This window comes from Squalius cephalus (assembly GCF_949319135.1).
Source record: "Squalius cephalus genome assembly, chromosome: 4".
Taxonomy (NCBI): domain Eukaryota; kingdom Metazoa; phylum Chordata; class Actinopteri; order Cypriniformes; family Leuciscidae; genus Squalius; species Squalius cephalus.
Window position 1 is genome coordinate 32,458,920 of NC_137125.1, and position 14,315 is coordinate 32,473,234.

The 14,315-nt window shown below is 38.4% G+C and overlaps 1 long non-coding RNA gene across 1 annotated transcript; it reads right to left on the bottom strand.

The window, feature by feature from the left end:
* Positions 1 to 1,609: 1,609 nt before the first annotated feature.
* LOC307157144 lies at positions 1,610 to 12,360 on the bottom strand. The gene is made up of 3 exons (XR_013820880.1): positions 12,195 to 12,360; positions 12,008 to 12,093; positions 1,610 to 1,673 (listed from the first exon to the last, which is right to left on the bottom strand). It is a non-coding gene; the product is annotated as an uncharacterized lncRNA (long non-coding RNA).
* Between the last annotated feature and the right edge of the window lie 1,955 nt (positions 12,361 to 14,315).

Genomic DNA, 14,315 nt, shown 5'->3' on the forward strand with positions numbered 1-14,315 from the left:
CGGGGGAATCCCGCCACCATTTTAAAGTGCGCTCAACTTCGTCAATTTTGACAGACCCTCGACCCCTCGATTTTGAAAGAGGGAGTGAGTCTACACTTCAGGCATCTCCATATACCACAATCAGTGTTATTCAACTATTATTTCCCTCCGATTTTAGGGATAACTTAATGTTATTCCAGGATCAACAAAATATGTTGACCCTGGAACGCGTCAAACTTGGCAAAATCAGGACGTGCAAAATCGATATTGTGCTTGAACTGTGGCGAACTTCACCCGTATGGTGATTTACCCGTATAGTCAAAGATTCTACAGAGATGGTCTTCTGCGGCACTCAGTATATAGACCATTGTCCATTAAATCTGGTGTGATTTAATAGGGCTTCAGTATTTCCAAATAAAATATACCTATAGCGTCAGCTACCTAAGCAATGTCTCATTCCCTCTAGTCTCTTTGAAACCTCCAGGAGTTTCAAAGTTGTCATCTGATTGGTTGAAGACGTGTGTCGTGCTTTTTAACCATCCCTCATGGAAGAAGAAAGCCGCCATGTTAACAATTGTGACTGAGCACTTATTGGGATCAACTAAACACTGGATTTTCAAAAGAAGTTCACACCAAAGCCTTTTTAAAATAGGTTCACAAGTTTTACACAAGTTCACAAGTTTTTGTTATTGTAGGGAGATCGAAATTATATTTTCACACCCTAAAAATGACGCGGAACAAAACTAACTGTCCAAGGAAAGCTGATGTGCAAGACTGCATTCCCTCATCTCAATGAATGATGATTCATGATTTCTGAAATTGGATACATGACTAAAAATTGTTTGTTTGTTTTCTTTTTTTCACAAATTTATGTGAAATTAAAGTTGATGAATAATGAAAAGTTACACCCTTAATTAACTAAACTACTAAATAAATAGAAATACTAATTTGAACTAAATTAACTTTTGTCAGAAGGCCTAAAGTACATTATATATGAGTTTATATGTGTGTGGTGTGCATACATATCTACAAAGGGACTTGATATTAAAGGTGCTGTAGTGATTTAAGCATTTTATTTATTTGATTTATGCATACAGAAAATGATCTTGAACAGCATTACTAGTCATTTTTTTAGAACAAATAATAAAGAAATTAATATAGCTGTACACTAAATTTTCAAACAAAAAAGTGTTTTGTTACAAGCAAATAAAAATTATTTTTATCAGGAAACAGAATGACACCCCCCACTGTTCAATGAAATAAAAGCTGCACTGAAATAAAACATGAATTTAACAATTAAAATGAAAGTGATTAAGCCATGTTTTAAGATTGTTGAAAGAGTTTACAATATATCACAATCATATACCAATATACTTTTTTACGTGTACTGCTGAATTAACAGAATTATAACATTTTTAATTTGTACTGAAACAGTGTCAATCCTTCTGAGAACACAGCTGGAGTCAAAGTGAGCCACCTCTGTTGCCCCCTCAAACTAAGTGCACTTGAGGAGAGTGTAAGAGAGAAGAAAGTCCATAATTTCTTGCAAATCCCAATAATTTGATAAATCAACTTACAATTGTATAACTAATATTTTGTTTTCAAGCACGTGAAAACACATTTCCATTTGGCTGAACTCTCCATGTCACTCTTGTTTCCTTTTCAATCCCCCATTCCTTCAGCTTCAGCTTTGTCTGAAGAAGAGAATTGGTTATTACAATTGGTTATTATTAGTGATTCAGGATAAGACAAAAACACAGTTTGGAAGATTCAGAGTGTTCCTTTAATAAAGCTGTTTTATTATTATTTTATTATTTATTTTATTATATATATTTTTTTACAAATTGTCATTGAATGGAGTTGCTTAACATTCACAAAATATTTAAATCTCAAAAGGACAAACTAAATATTACATTTAAGTTATTTCATTAGTTATTTTGGGTGCACTAATATGCCTTAATTCATGCTTAATTAAGCTATTCAATAATGATTGCTGCATCAGCAATTAAAAACCCCACTAATTTCTGAGGTTTGCCATTTTTAACTAAAATTGGTTGCAGGATTGAAATATAATGAAGCTGTCACTCAGCTAGTTTATGACCAAATAATGGTTTGTGGTTATTGCTAACTGCCTCATGCAGTAAAATTGTTGAGCTTGAAAATGTAGTTAAAACAACCGCTTTTCTGAAAACTAAGAAACTGGAATGAAATGATTTATCATTATATGAACCCTTTTTACAGCAGTTTCAGTGCTGTAGAAAGGGTCCATATGATGTTATTTTTTTGAGCATCACAATAGGGGGAAATGTCACAATATGGACACAGTAACATTGTACTGTCCTCCATATGTATCCTCTGTATACTTCGACAGCAAGCTAAACTCCCCTCATCAACTTCACAGACACAGAATGTCTCTTTCCAGATTTTAATAAGGGTAGGGTAAAACAGCGAAGTTACTAAAGGCCAAGGAGACCTGTGGTCTCTGCTAATTTCAGCACTATAATCCTCAGAACAGCCAGTAGGGGCAGACAAATGACCAATCAAACAATTACTCTTTAATTAATAACTTTGACAGTTACTGTAACAGAACACTCCCCGCCTGGCATGATTGAGCACCACCAATAAATAACTGCTTGTTGACACATTACTTCAGCTTGGATTCAGGAGGAAGGAGTACGACAATCCCTGTTACGCGTCTACGGAAGAGCTTGATGCCATCTTGTCTAGGAGCTTTTATTTCCACCTTGCAAACATTTTTTTATGTATATATATATATATATATATATATATATATTTTTTTTTTTGCATTTGTTTGGAAAGACCTGCGTAATAATTCCCATTGGCCATTCATTTCTTTTGGTTTGGCTATATTTGAGGCGCACAATGCTACCCTGATTGCCGATGGGTTGATCAGATTTCCACTTCCTACGTGTCTGTAGTAAAGATAGATACTGTTTCCTCCATCTATCCCAGAATATGTTAACTAGATGTTGGACTTGACGCCATTGACGCTGCAAAAGATTGAGCGACAGGGGTGCACACTTTCTGTGTGAGCAGGGCCGGCCCTGACCAATTTGCTGCCCTAGGCAAGATTTTACCTGGTGCCCCATGCATCACAGCCTATTTCACCCCGTCATTGTGTTCATGATTATTTACCCTATATATATATATATATATACACATGTATATATATTACATCTAGAGCATTACATCTAGCATTCAAGTCAAGTCCCCATTATCTTTTATAGCACGTTTTACAATACAGATTTAATGTAAACTTTGCTATTTTTAATAAACCTGTAGCCTAAATAAATATCATTATTAATTTTGGCAAATAAATTTTAAAAATGCCATATATCCCCCCCAAAACTGCACAACTGTAGAGTAAAATATTAATTTAAAAAAGTGATAAAAAATGCGTCTTAAAACTGACATGACTGTTACAAAATGTAACACAGTCTGGGGCCTCTGGAGAACTCAGAACAACTACTAACATTAAGTTTAAGGTAAAAATAACTGCCATTAAATTATAGTATCTTACTCCTATGCAATTAGATAAACTGTTCATTCACTACATCACTTTACCTCTGTCTTCATCCCCTTTTATCCTCTTCTCTTCTTTTTGGCACGGTATCTATCACAGATTATAATGCTAATTTATAACGTGTCATGTAAATTCGGCCATCCGTCCCAATCAGGAAACTTTCACCGTGTCTAGACCTGGCGCGAGCTGCCAGGCTCGTTTCTACAGGAGAACCTGAGTGTGTTAAGTGCCCTCAAACAAAAGCAGTGCTGTCTACATTGGATGCGGCGTCGCGCACGCTACACAACAAATTACCAACAACTGATCGCGCGCGCGCGCGCTCTGTTTCTGACGCACTTCAAGCACTTGCTGGGCGGGGGAAGATTGATGTGCCGGACTTTTTTTGCTTTATTTGGTAGTATTTCGAACTAATGGTTTTAAAATAGTATTATTAAAAAATAACTTAAAAAAAAAAGTTTAAAAAAAACAAAAACTATGATGAGTGCCGCCCCTAGCATTTGCCTATTCCGCCTATGCTGCGGGCCGGCCCTGTGTGTGAGGATAACAGAAGGTGTGAGGAGAAACTGGTAATTCGGATCAGTAGACACCAAGGCCTACAAGCCATCTTCTGAATTTGGAGGTGGACGGAAAGTTTTCGGCAAAGGACACAATGGTATATGATGTTATTCACAAGCTTCTTGCCCCCAATGATCCAACGACTGGCTGCACGGATAGCTCCTTCAGTGAGCAAGCATCCTTGATGCAACCAAACATTTACTCTTTAATTATTATTAACTTTGACAATTACTGTAACAGAACAAGCATGAATGGGGAATGATGCCCTCTGTCTAAAGAAGCTGCGTTTCGGTTAACACAACCTCAACATTGTGGTTGTAGCAGGGTGTGCAGTCAGACACTTCATATTAAATTAGACTGTTCATTCTTCCTTTCCACCTCATTTTATGTTGACAACACTCGAATTGTGCATTTTAAATGGCAGTTTTTCTCGCTCATGCTCTGTGCAACAATGCCCTCAGTGCATTGGAGATGTGCCTTGGTTTTTACAACCACTATGTTGTTGTTCCACTCATGGTGTATTCTGGGCCACTCAAGTTGAGTCAGCAACTTCGGGGTCTGGTTCAGGAAGGTCTGTAGCAAACTAGGGCACAGAATTAATCTATGCTCCTCAAATGTCACATGCTGACTGCAGATGTAGATATTTTCCGGTCTGCACAGTCAGTCAATCATATTGCCTTGTATGGGTCACAGTGCTCACTTTGAAATGTCTGATGCCTCTATCAGCTCATTTGACAGTGACTTCTATCAAATATGTCTTCTTAGGTTTTTCAAACCTTAGAGAAGGATATGCAATCCAACTACAGCTGACATGCTCCCCACAATGTTCGGTTGCTCAGAGACTCAGGAAGTTGAGTGACAGGAGGCTGGGGAACACAGGAGACAGACTGTGTGCTGTTGGTGTGACATATTTACATTGTCATTGCCGTTTGCACTGATGCACCCCCATACCATGGCAGATGTTTGCTTTTGTACCTGTCGCTGATGAAAGTCTGGATGGTCCATTTCGTCTTTGGGAATGAGAACTCAATGTCTGTTTTCCCAAGAACAAGCTAAAATGTGGACTCATCTGACCGTAGCACAGATTTCCACTATGTTTTGGATCATCTGAGATGAGCCCGGGCCCAGAGAACTTGCTGGCATCTCTGCATAGAACTGATCTATTGATTTCTCCTTGTGTAACTGAGATTCAAGTGGCATGCCTTGATGCAGCAGCAGACGTGTTAAGTAACAATGGTTTTCCAAAGTATTTCTGAGCACATGTGGCTGCATTTAACAGAGTAGCATGACGTTTCTCATGCAATGCCATCTGGGGGCTCAAAGGTCATGCACATTCAACAGAGGTTTCCTGCCTTGCCCTGTACATGAGATTTCTCTGGATTCCCTGAATCTTTTTGCAATGTTATGTGCGGTAGATGGTGCAATCTTGCATTTAGAAATGTGATTTTTGAATTGTTTGAAAATTTTCTCATGATATTTGGCACAAAGTGATGAGCCACGACCCATCTTTGCTTGCAAAGTCTGATATGCTCCTTTTACACTCAGTCATGATACCTTCACTTATTACCAATTCATTTACTTATTGTGGACTGTTTCAAAAGAGTTTAACTAGGATATTCTATAATATTTTTACTTTTATTTAGCCTCTGTCCCAACTTTTTAGAGTGTGTTCCAGCCATACCATTTTCCTATCCGTAGTTAAGATAAGATTATACACTTAAGAAATGTAATTTTGTAATAGCTTTTGTCCTAAATTGGGTCCTAACTGAAATTGCCATCGTTATCAAATGGATAAGATAGGATTCTAAAGTTAGGATCTTTCTGTAATGCGCCCCCTGGTCCCCAGACTGAGCCTGCGTTTTCCCCAAGGTTTTGTCACTGATGGAGTTTGGGTTACTTGCCACTGTCTCAATTTGGTTTGCTTAGATGAGGACACTTAATATTCTGCAATATTATTGACTTGACTGCACTGACACTATTGGATGAGAATTAAACTGAGCTGGATTATGACATCACTGCTTTCTCCAGAGCTGCTTTATAGATTAACTTAACTCTTTCCATAATTTATGAACTTTACACAGTCATTGAACTGAACTGAACTGAACTGAACTGAACTGAATCAACACTGAACTAATTTCACCTGAATAATGACTGTTTACCTAAATAGTGTCAGCCACTTATGTGTAATCAAGATGTTTATCAATAGCTATAAACCAACATTTGGTCTCAAATTAGCTGAATTAAAATTAGTCAATAATTACACTTTTCACTATAATGAACAGAACATCAAATCAATATATTACAACAAAATGATAACATCTGATTTTTGGATTGTTGAATAAAGGAGATGAAGACCCCTGACATACTGTAGGACAGGCCACACTCACCATTCGCTGATAATTTAAAGGAGAAGATACAGGTATTTCATATGTTTTAAGCTAGTTATTTTTCATGATGGGCTAATTTTATGTTATATAATAACATGGGATGTGTGCCACTAATGCTTCATGGGACATTAGATTGTATACTACAATACTACGTTCGGACGCTCTTGCTTACTGCTCCGCGCTTTGCTCTATCGCTTTTACATTTTATCTCCTATATTTTATTTCCTTTTATCACCTAATTTTAACTTCAGCAAACAGCACAGTGCTCAGACAACAAAGTTTGGATTACTACAAAAACGCAGAATTCTTTTACCCGACCAGCTTACATTCCGGGAAAGGAAAACACAACTGCCTACATTCATACGGATAAGAGAAAATGCCTCTTCAGGTTCAAGAATCTACTTGCTGCACTAACTGCCACAGACTTTTACAAAGGATTGCAGTTCTCGAAACAAAGTTACTTACGGGACCATCAAACCAGACGGAGCACACAACAGAGCTTCGTCATGAACACCCTCAGCATACCGGTGAGTCCCATGAAACTAGTGCTCCTCGACAGGTAGAGAAACAAGCCGATCGACTTACTAATCGATGGCACAAACAGGGAGCGAGACCAAAAGGCACTCGAGACATCAGATTGTCACGAGCAACACATATTGCCGCAGTAGCATCCTCTACCCCAGATACAGCTCTGACAAGGATTGCAAACACCGGTCTTCTACCACCGCCTATACATCTTGAGAACAGATTTGAAGTACTAATGAATGTAAATGAGGAATCCCCAAATGTGATGAATGTGATCGAACACAGACTGAATGGGCCAGCAGCTAACACTGATGCTAACTGGCGCTCAAGATCAAGCAGACAGCGGCACTCAGCTCAGAACGCTGCCGAACCCAGGACTCTGATAGTGGGGGACTCGATAATCAGAAACATTAGCAGCAGGGATACAACTATGTGCTGCCTTCCACAAGCAACAACTTCTGATATAAACAGGGAACTTCAGAACATTCTGATGAAACATAAGACTGCAAATCGACTCATCATTCATGTGGGGAAGAATGATATTCATAAAGAGCAGTCAGAACTCCTTAAGAAGGATTTCAATGAACTCTTTGAAACACTTAAAAGACTGAAAGTTCAAACATTCATCAGTGGACCTCTCCCAGCAAGAGGAACAAACAGGTTTTCACGGTTGCTTGGGCTAAATACATGGCTGCAAAAAACCTGCAATATAAAAGGAGTAAACTTCATTGACAATTTCAATCTTTTCTGGAGTCAGAGACAACTGTTTCATCGGGATGGCCATCACCCAAACAAACTTGGTTCAAGAGTGTTAAAGGACAATTTCTACTTCTCCCTCAATCATCCTTCTGCAGTGTGTGCCAATCCACTCAATCTGAACGGCACACACACACCTGGACACAGTATGAATGACCACAGGACTTCACTTCAGCAGCAAAATGGACATGCGGTTGACATATCACACAAGGACAATGATAACACCACTCCGCCACAACAACCTCTGCTCACGGACACAATCTCAGCTGAGCCCTGCCCACAGAGAGACATATCAGAACTGCTTGAAGATTCAGCACCCAAGGACGACTTCCTGGAAAACAGCCAGGGAAGCCAGGACAGCATATCACAACCTCCTATAACACCAGAGCAACAGCCCCTTTCACCAGATACGCTATCCCTCTCTCCAGCATCGCCACTTCTGTGTTTCTCACAGAAAATGGAAGAACTGGTGTATGCTGGAACCAAACTATCCCACTCTTTTGCTGCAAGCCCCCAGATACCAACCAAAAAACGGCAGGCACCATTACCACCCGCACCAAAGCCTGCAGGCCCAGCTCGCCCTCCCCCTCCTGTGAGAGCTCTTCGGCCTCTGCCACAACGCCAGGGCCCACACCCTCCTACATCTGCTCGAGGTGAACCAAAAACAACTGATACCAGCTCTCAGTGATGTGTTTTGGGTCCCCGCTCTGATAACAGTAACTTTCTCAAATGTTTACAGAACAAGCGGGAACCCAGTGTGCCTGTATCTTTCTCTATTGCTGTTTTATTACAAGATAGAAAATCTAAGGCCTTCAATAGCCGTACAGCAAACCTAACTAATCTGGTGCCTATTACACGTCAAAGTAAGATTGATGTGGGGACAAAAAGTAAGACTGTTAAGTTAGCACTTTTAAACATTCGTTCACTTAAAAATAAATCACTTCTAGTCAACGACTTAATAACCACAAACAACCTGGATTTTATGCTTCTAAATGAAACCTGGCTAGAAGACAGCTTTAGTGCAACAATCCTCAATGAAGCAGCCCCTCCTAACTTTACTTTTATGAGTGTCTGCAGAGCTGTTAAGAGAGGTGGGGGTCTAGCTGCTCTTTTTAAAGATATCTATCAATGTAAGCAAATATCATTTGGGAATTACCCTTCTTTTGAATATCTGGGTATTGTGTTAAAAGGTGCTCCACGCATTTTACTTATCATTATTTACAGGCCTCCAAAATTCTCTCTAGCCTTTGCTGAGGACTTTACAGAACTGTTATCAGCAATTACCTCAGAGTTTGACTGTTTTGCCATTGCTGGAGATTTTAACATCCACATAGATAGTGCAGAGAACAACATGGCTAAAGAAATCAAAACTGTTTTAAAAACTTTTGATCTGACTCAGCATGTACATGGACCCACACACAATCGTGGACACACTCTAGATTTACTTATCAGTAAGGGTCTTAACATTTCATCGATTGTTATTAAGGATGTAGCACTGTCTGATCATTTCTGTATTTTCTTTGATATATTGATCTCTCCTGCCACTGAAGCTAGATCTGTGTCTGTCAAGAAGAGATGCTTAAATGAGAACACTAGTGTACTATTTATGAAGGCTATATCCTTAACACCAAGCATATCTGCTGACTCTGTTGATTTTCTCCTTGATTCTTTTAACTCAAAAGTTAAAAGTGTGATTGATGATATTGCTCCTGTTAAAGTCAGGAAGAAGAGTGGCAGACAAAAAGCACCTTGGAGAAACTCAACAGCAGTGCAAAATATGAAAAGACAATGCAGAAAAGCAGAGCGCATGTGGCGGAAGACAAAACTTGTAGTCCATTATAACATCTACAAAGACAGCCTTCATGCTTTCAATATGGAACTAGGCAAAGCTAGACAGACTTTCTTCTCAAATATTATAAACAGTAATTTAAACAACACACGCACTCTTTTTGCTACTGTAGAGAGACTGACAAACCCCCCAAGCCAGATTCCCAGTGAAATGCTCTCAGACAACAAGTGCAGTGAGTTTGCTTCTTTCTTCTCTGAGAAAATCAGTAATATCAGAAAGGTGATCAGCACATCCTTGAGTTGCCCTGGGGTCAGACAGATCAAACCACCTGAGAAAGTAGTTACTATGTCTGACTTCAAAGAAATTGATGGCAAAATTTTGGAAGAAACCGTACGACACCTTAAAACATCAACCTGTGCTCTTGACACACTTCCCACATCATTTTTCAAAAGTGTGTTAAACAGTTTAGAAGCAGATCTTCTAGAAGTGGTAAATGCCTCACTTCTCTCTGGGAGTTTTCCAAACTCCCTAAAAACTGCAGTTGTCAAGCCCCTCCTGAAAAAGAGCAATCTGGATAAGACCATATTAAGCAACTATAGGCCGATCTCAAATCTTCCTTTCATAGGCAAGATCATCGAAAAAGTTGTCTTCAATCAGCTGAACAAATTCTTAAGCTCGAATGGATCCTTTGACAATTTTCAATCTGGTTTCCGACCGCACCACAGCACAGAGACAGCGCTCATAAAGATAATAAACGATATTCGCTTAAATACTGATTCAGGCAAACTATCAGTGCTGGTGCTACTCGACCTCAGTGCTGCATTTGACACTGTCGATCATAACATACTTCTTGACAGGCTGGAAAACTGGGTGGGGCTTTCTGGGATAGTCCTAAAATGGTTCAGGTCATACTTAGATGGGAGAGGTTATTATGTGAGTATAGGAGACCATAAGTCTGAGTGGACATCCATGACATGCGGAGTCCCTCAAGGCTCAATTCTTGCGCCACTCCTGTTCAACCTGTATATGCTCCCAATGAGCCAAATAATGAGAAAGAACCAAATCTCTTACCACAGCTATGCAGACGACACACAGCTCTACTTAGCCCTATCGCCTAACGATTACAGCCCCATTGACTCCCTGTGCCAATGCATTGATGAAGTCAAAAGTTGGATGTGTCAAAACTTTCTTCAGTTAAACATAGACAAAACTGAAGTCATTGCATTTGGAAACAAAGATGAAGTTCTCAAGGTGAATGCATACCTTCACTCTAGGTGTCAAACAACTAAAAATCAAGTCAGGAATCTTGGTGTGACACTAGAGTCAGACCTTAGTTTCAGTAGTCATGTCAAAGCAATAACTAAATCAGCATACTATCATCTGAAAAATATTGCAAGAATTAGATGCTTTGTCTCCAGACAAGACTTAGAGAAACTTGTGCATGCTTTCATCACCAGCAGGGTGGATTATTGTAATGGACTCCTCACTGGCCTTCCCAAAAAGACCATAAGACAGTTGCAGCTCATACAGAACGCTGCCGCCAGGATTCTGAGCAGAACTAGAAAATATGAACATATCACACCAGTCCTCAGGTCTTTACACTGGCTCCCAGTTAAATTTAGGATTGATTTTAAAGTATTATTACTGGTATATAAATCATTCAATGGCCTAGGACCTCAATACATTGCAGATATGCTCACTGAATATAAACCCAACAGATCACTCAGATCACTAGGATCATATCAGCTAGAAATACCAAGGGTTCACTCTAAGCATGGCGAGTCTGCTTTTAGCTATTATGCCAGCCGCAGCTGGAACCAGCTTCCAGAGGAGATCAGATGCGCTCCTACAGTAGTCACTTTCAAATCTAGACTCAAAACACATCTGTTTAGCTATGCATTTACTGAATGAGCACTGTGCCAATGTTCGTCCGACTGTTTGTACTGTACTGTATTTTTTTTTTTTTTTCTTAACTGTTTTAATTAGTCTTATTTCTTTTTATTATTTTAATTTCTTTTATGTAAAGCACTTTGAATTGCCATTGTGTATGAAATGTGCTATATAAATAAACTTGCCTTGCCTTGCCTTACTATTTGTGAAATTACAGAAACTACTGTTGTGGCAAACAATTTTCTATTACTGAATAAGTCTGAACTGAACAATTGTCTTTAAAGATTATTTATTCCCTTGCAAGGAAAGGTCAGCAATCATACAGTCATACAAATTGCCTGCAGAGTGTGACCATAAGAGTTGGGCATCCTTACTTCTTTATTGTCCCTACTTTAATAACAGTTCTTTGTTCCATCAATGTAGCAGAGAATCATGGGACTCCACATGCAATCCTCATGCATTTTACTACCTTAATCTAATTACTATGAATATAAGAAAATGCACACATATAGAACATATTACATTTCTTCCACACTACATATTCTCCATTATCGGTTTCAACACAGATAGTTTAATACTTACCCACTGTAAGATAACTTTCAACACTGTAGGGTCATTTAGATTCTGACCACTTTTTATCTTCACTCTCACAATCTGTTTCTTTGTACCTGTTAGAATAAAACAAAGCAGTCCAGTAAGAGTATTAGGAACACTGAAATTGGATTTCTAACATTTGTTAAAACAATCAGTAGCTAATGTTCAGACTTACGGTGCATGCAGAGGAAAGGAAGGACATTTGAGCAGAGCTGATAACTGATCATACCACCAGAATCTGAAACACCACAAGGTCTTTGCAGAGTAACCATGTCTAGTTGATTAGTCAGCCAGGTAATGGAGGAAGTGGAGACATTTGTTGCATCTGACCATTTCCACACGTCTCTGAAAAGACCAATCCAAGCACTTGTATATGGTTGCATCATCGCAGTCAGCTGGTTATTCTCAGTTTGATTCCGAATGATGACCAGGTCTGTGTAATACCGTCTGCAGTAGATCTGAGCCTCCTGCCAGGTCTTGCTATCGCTAACGAAAACAAACCTTTTTGTGCTGTTCTCTGTAATAAGAGTTGGTAAAATTACTTTTTTTTTTTCTGCACAGAGTAAATATTATAGAGTACATTTGTAAGTGCTTTGGCTAGATATGTTTAGTAAGTAATGATCCACTGTTTTGAAATGCCTCGTTTACATAAATACCTTAGAGTTCCAACCAAGCCCTTACGAAAAAAAAGTTTTCATTCAAGTGTGCTATTAGTATACTTCTCTTAAACTAAAAATAAGAAAGTATACTTTCAGTCTACTTTTTTATATACTTTCAGAAATAGGCCTATACTTAAAATTGTCACTTGCATATATACTTGACATACTGACAGAAAGGTCTAAATATATTTGGCCTACTTGTACCTATCTTTTGATCGAGATATACTTAAAAGTGTATACTTGGCTTGTAGTTGTGTTTAATCTTTTGATTGAGTAGCCTGTTAAATATTTTTTTCACATAGTTTTACATACTGTCTTATAAACTTATAAAACTTATAAACAGATAAGGCTATCTGTGTTTTCACTGTTTTACGGTAGGGGTTGCTATTACACATCTTCTGAAAGAGTACAGAATCTCCTGATCAAAACACAGGACAAGAATAAGCTGAAACAAGTGATAGAACATTGCTTATGCAAATGTAAAATAACGTGATCATCAACATTAAACAGCTTGTAAATCAAAACTGCCAAATGTTGTTGAATGAAATGTCAACCCAGGACGAGCTATAGGACTGTGAAGCTTTGGGGATGTTGATCGACTCGATCTACTATTTTGATCATCGTTCTGAATCCCATCCGGACAAAGTCTTTAAACAAAAAGCTGAGAAAATTACATTTTTGTCAAAGTGTTGTCTTTAAAAAAAAAAAAAAAAAAAAGTATTCAAATTACCCACATTCAAGTGTTGATAAAAAAGAACGCATGAATTAAAATGATTTAAAGTGCAGTTAAAGGTATATTTCAAGTATAAAAAATAATACCTAAATAGGAACATAGAAGTATACTTGTATTATTTTGTATTATGTATTATTTTTGCACTTTAAGTATGATGTTATGTTTTCACACACCATTTGTTTGTTTTTTCCAAGCACCTATCACCTGCAGGAAACTCCAGGCAGGAAACGTGTCAACAAACGTGTTGGTTTGTAGCATTGATCAGCGGTTTGCAGAAGCAGCAATGGCATCCAGCGATTTTTTGCAGGTTGTGCAAAAAAAAACATGAAAGTGAGTGGTATTTACACCCACTCAAGCGATTTGTTTGCTAAACTAAAGAAGCCATTGAGCATCGTCGAGAGGTTAAAAGGAATTGGATTGGATTAAACCTGCCAATAGCGTGCCAGGTGGATAAGCCAGTTTGTGATTGGTCCCCACAGATTTGTAACGGAAGCAACATAGAAGAATGGACAGGTTTCCAGCCTGAGCTGCAGGGCGAAATCAAATCGCCGGCAGATCGGGCTGGGTTTACCCAGTCTAGTACAAATGAGAAACGTAGTTGTGAAATAGTTGTGCACTTAAAGTTTACAAGTGTTACACTTATAGTACACTTAAACGTATACTTTTTATATACTAAAAGTGGGCCAATTTAGTCCCAAGTAGTATTGAAATAGGTCACTTAATAGTTTACTACTAGTAAATTGACATTAGTATTCTTACTACATAAAGTATACTTAAAAATATACTTGAACATTACTGAAGTATACTTCATAAAATTAACTTGAAGTATACTTCTTTTTCGTAAGGGGGGCATATGAAGGTAAAAGAGTAGCAAACCTCGAGAGCATGTAGATGTGAATTTGAG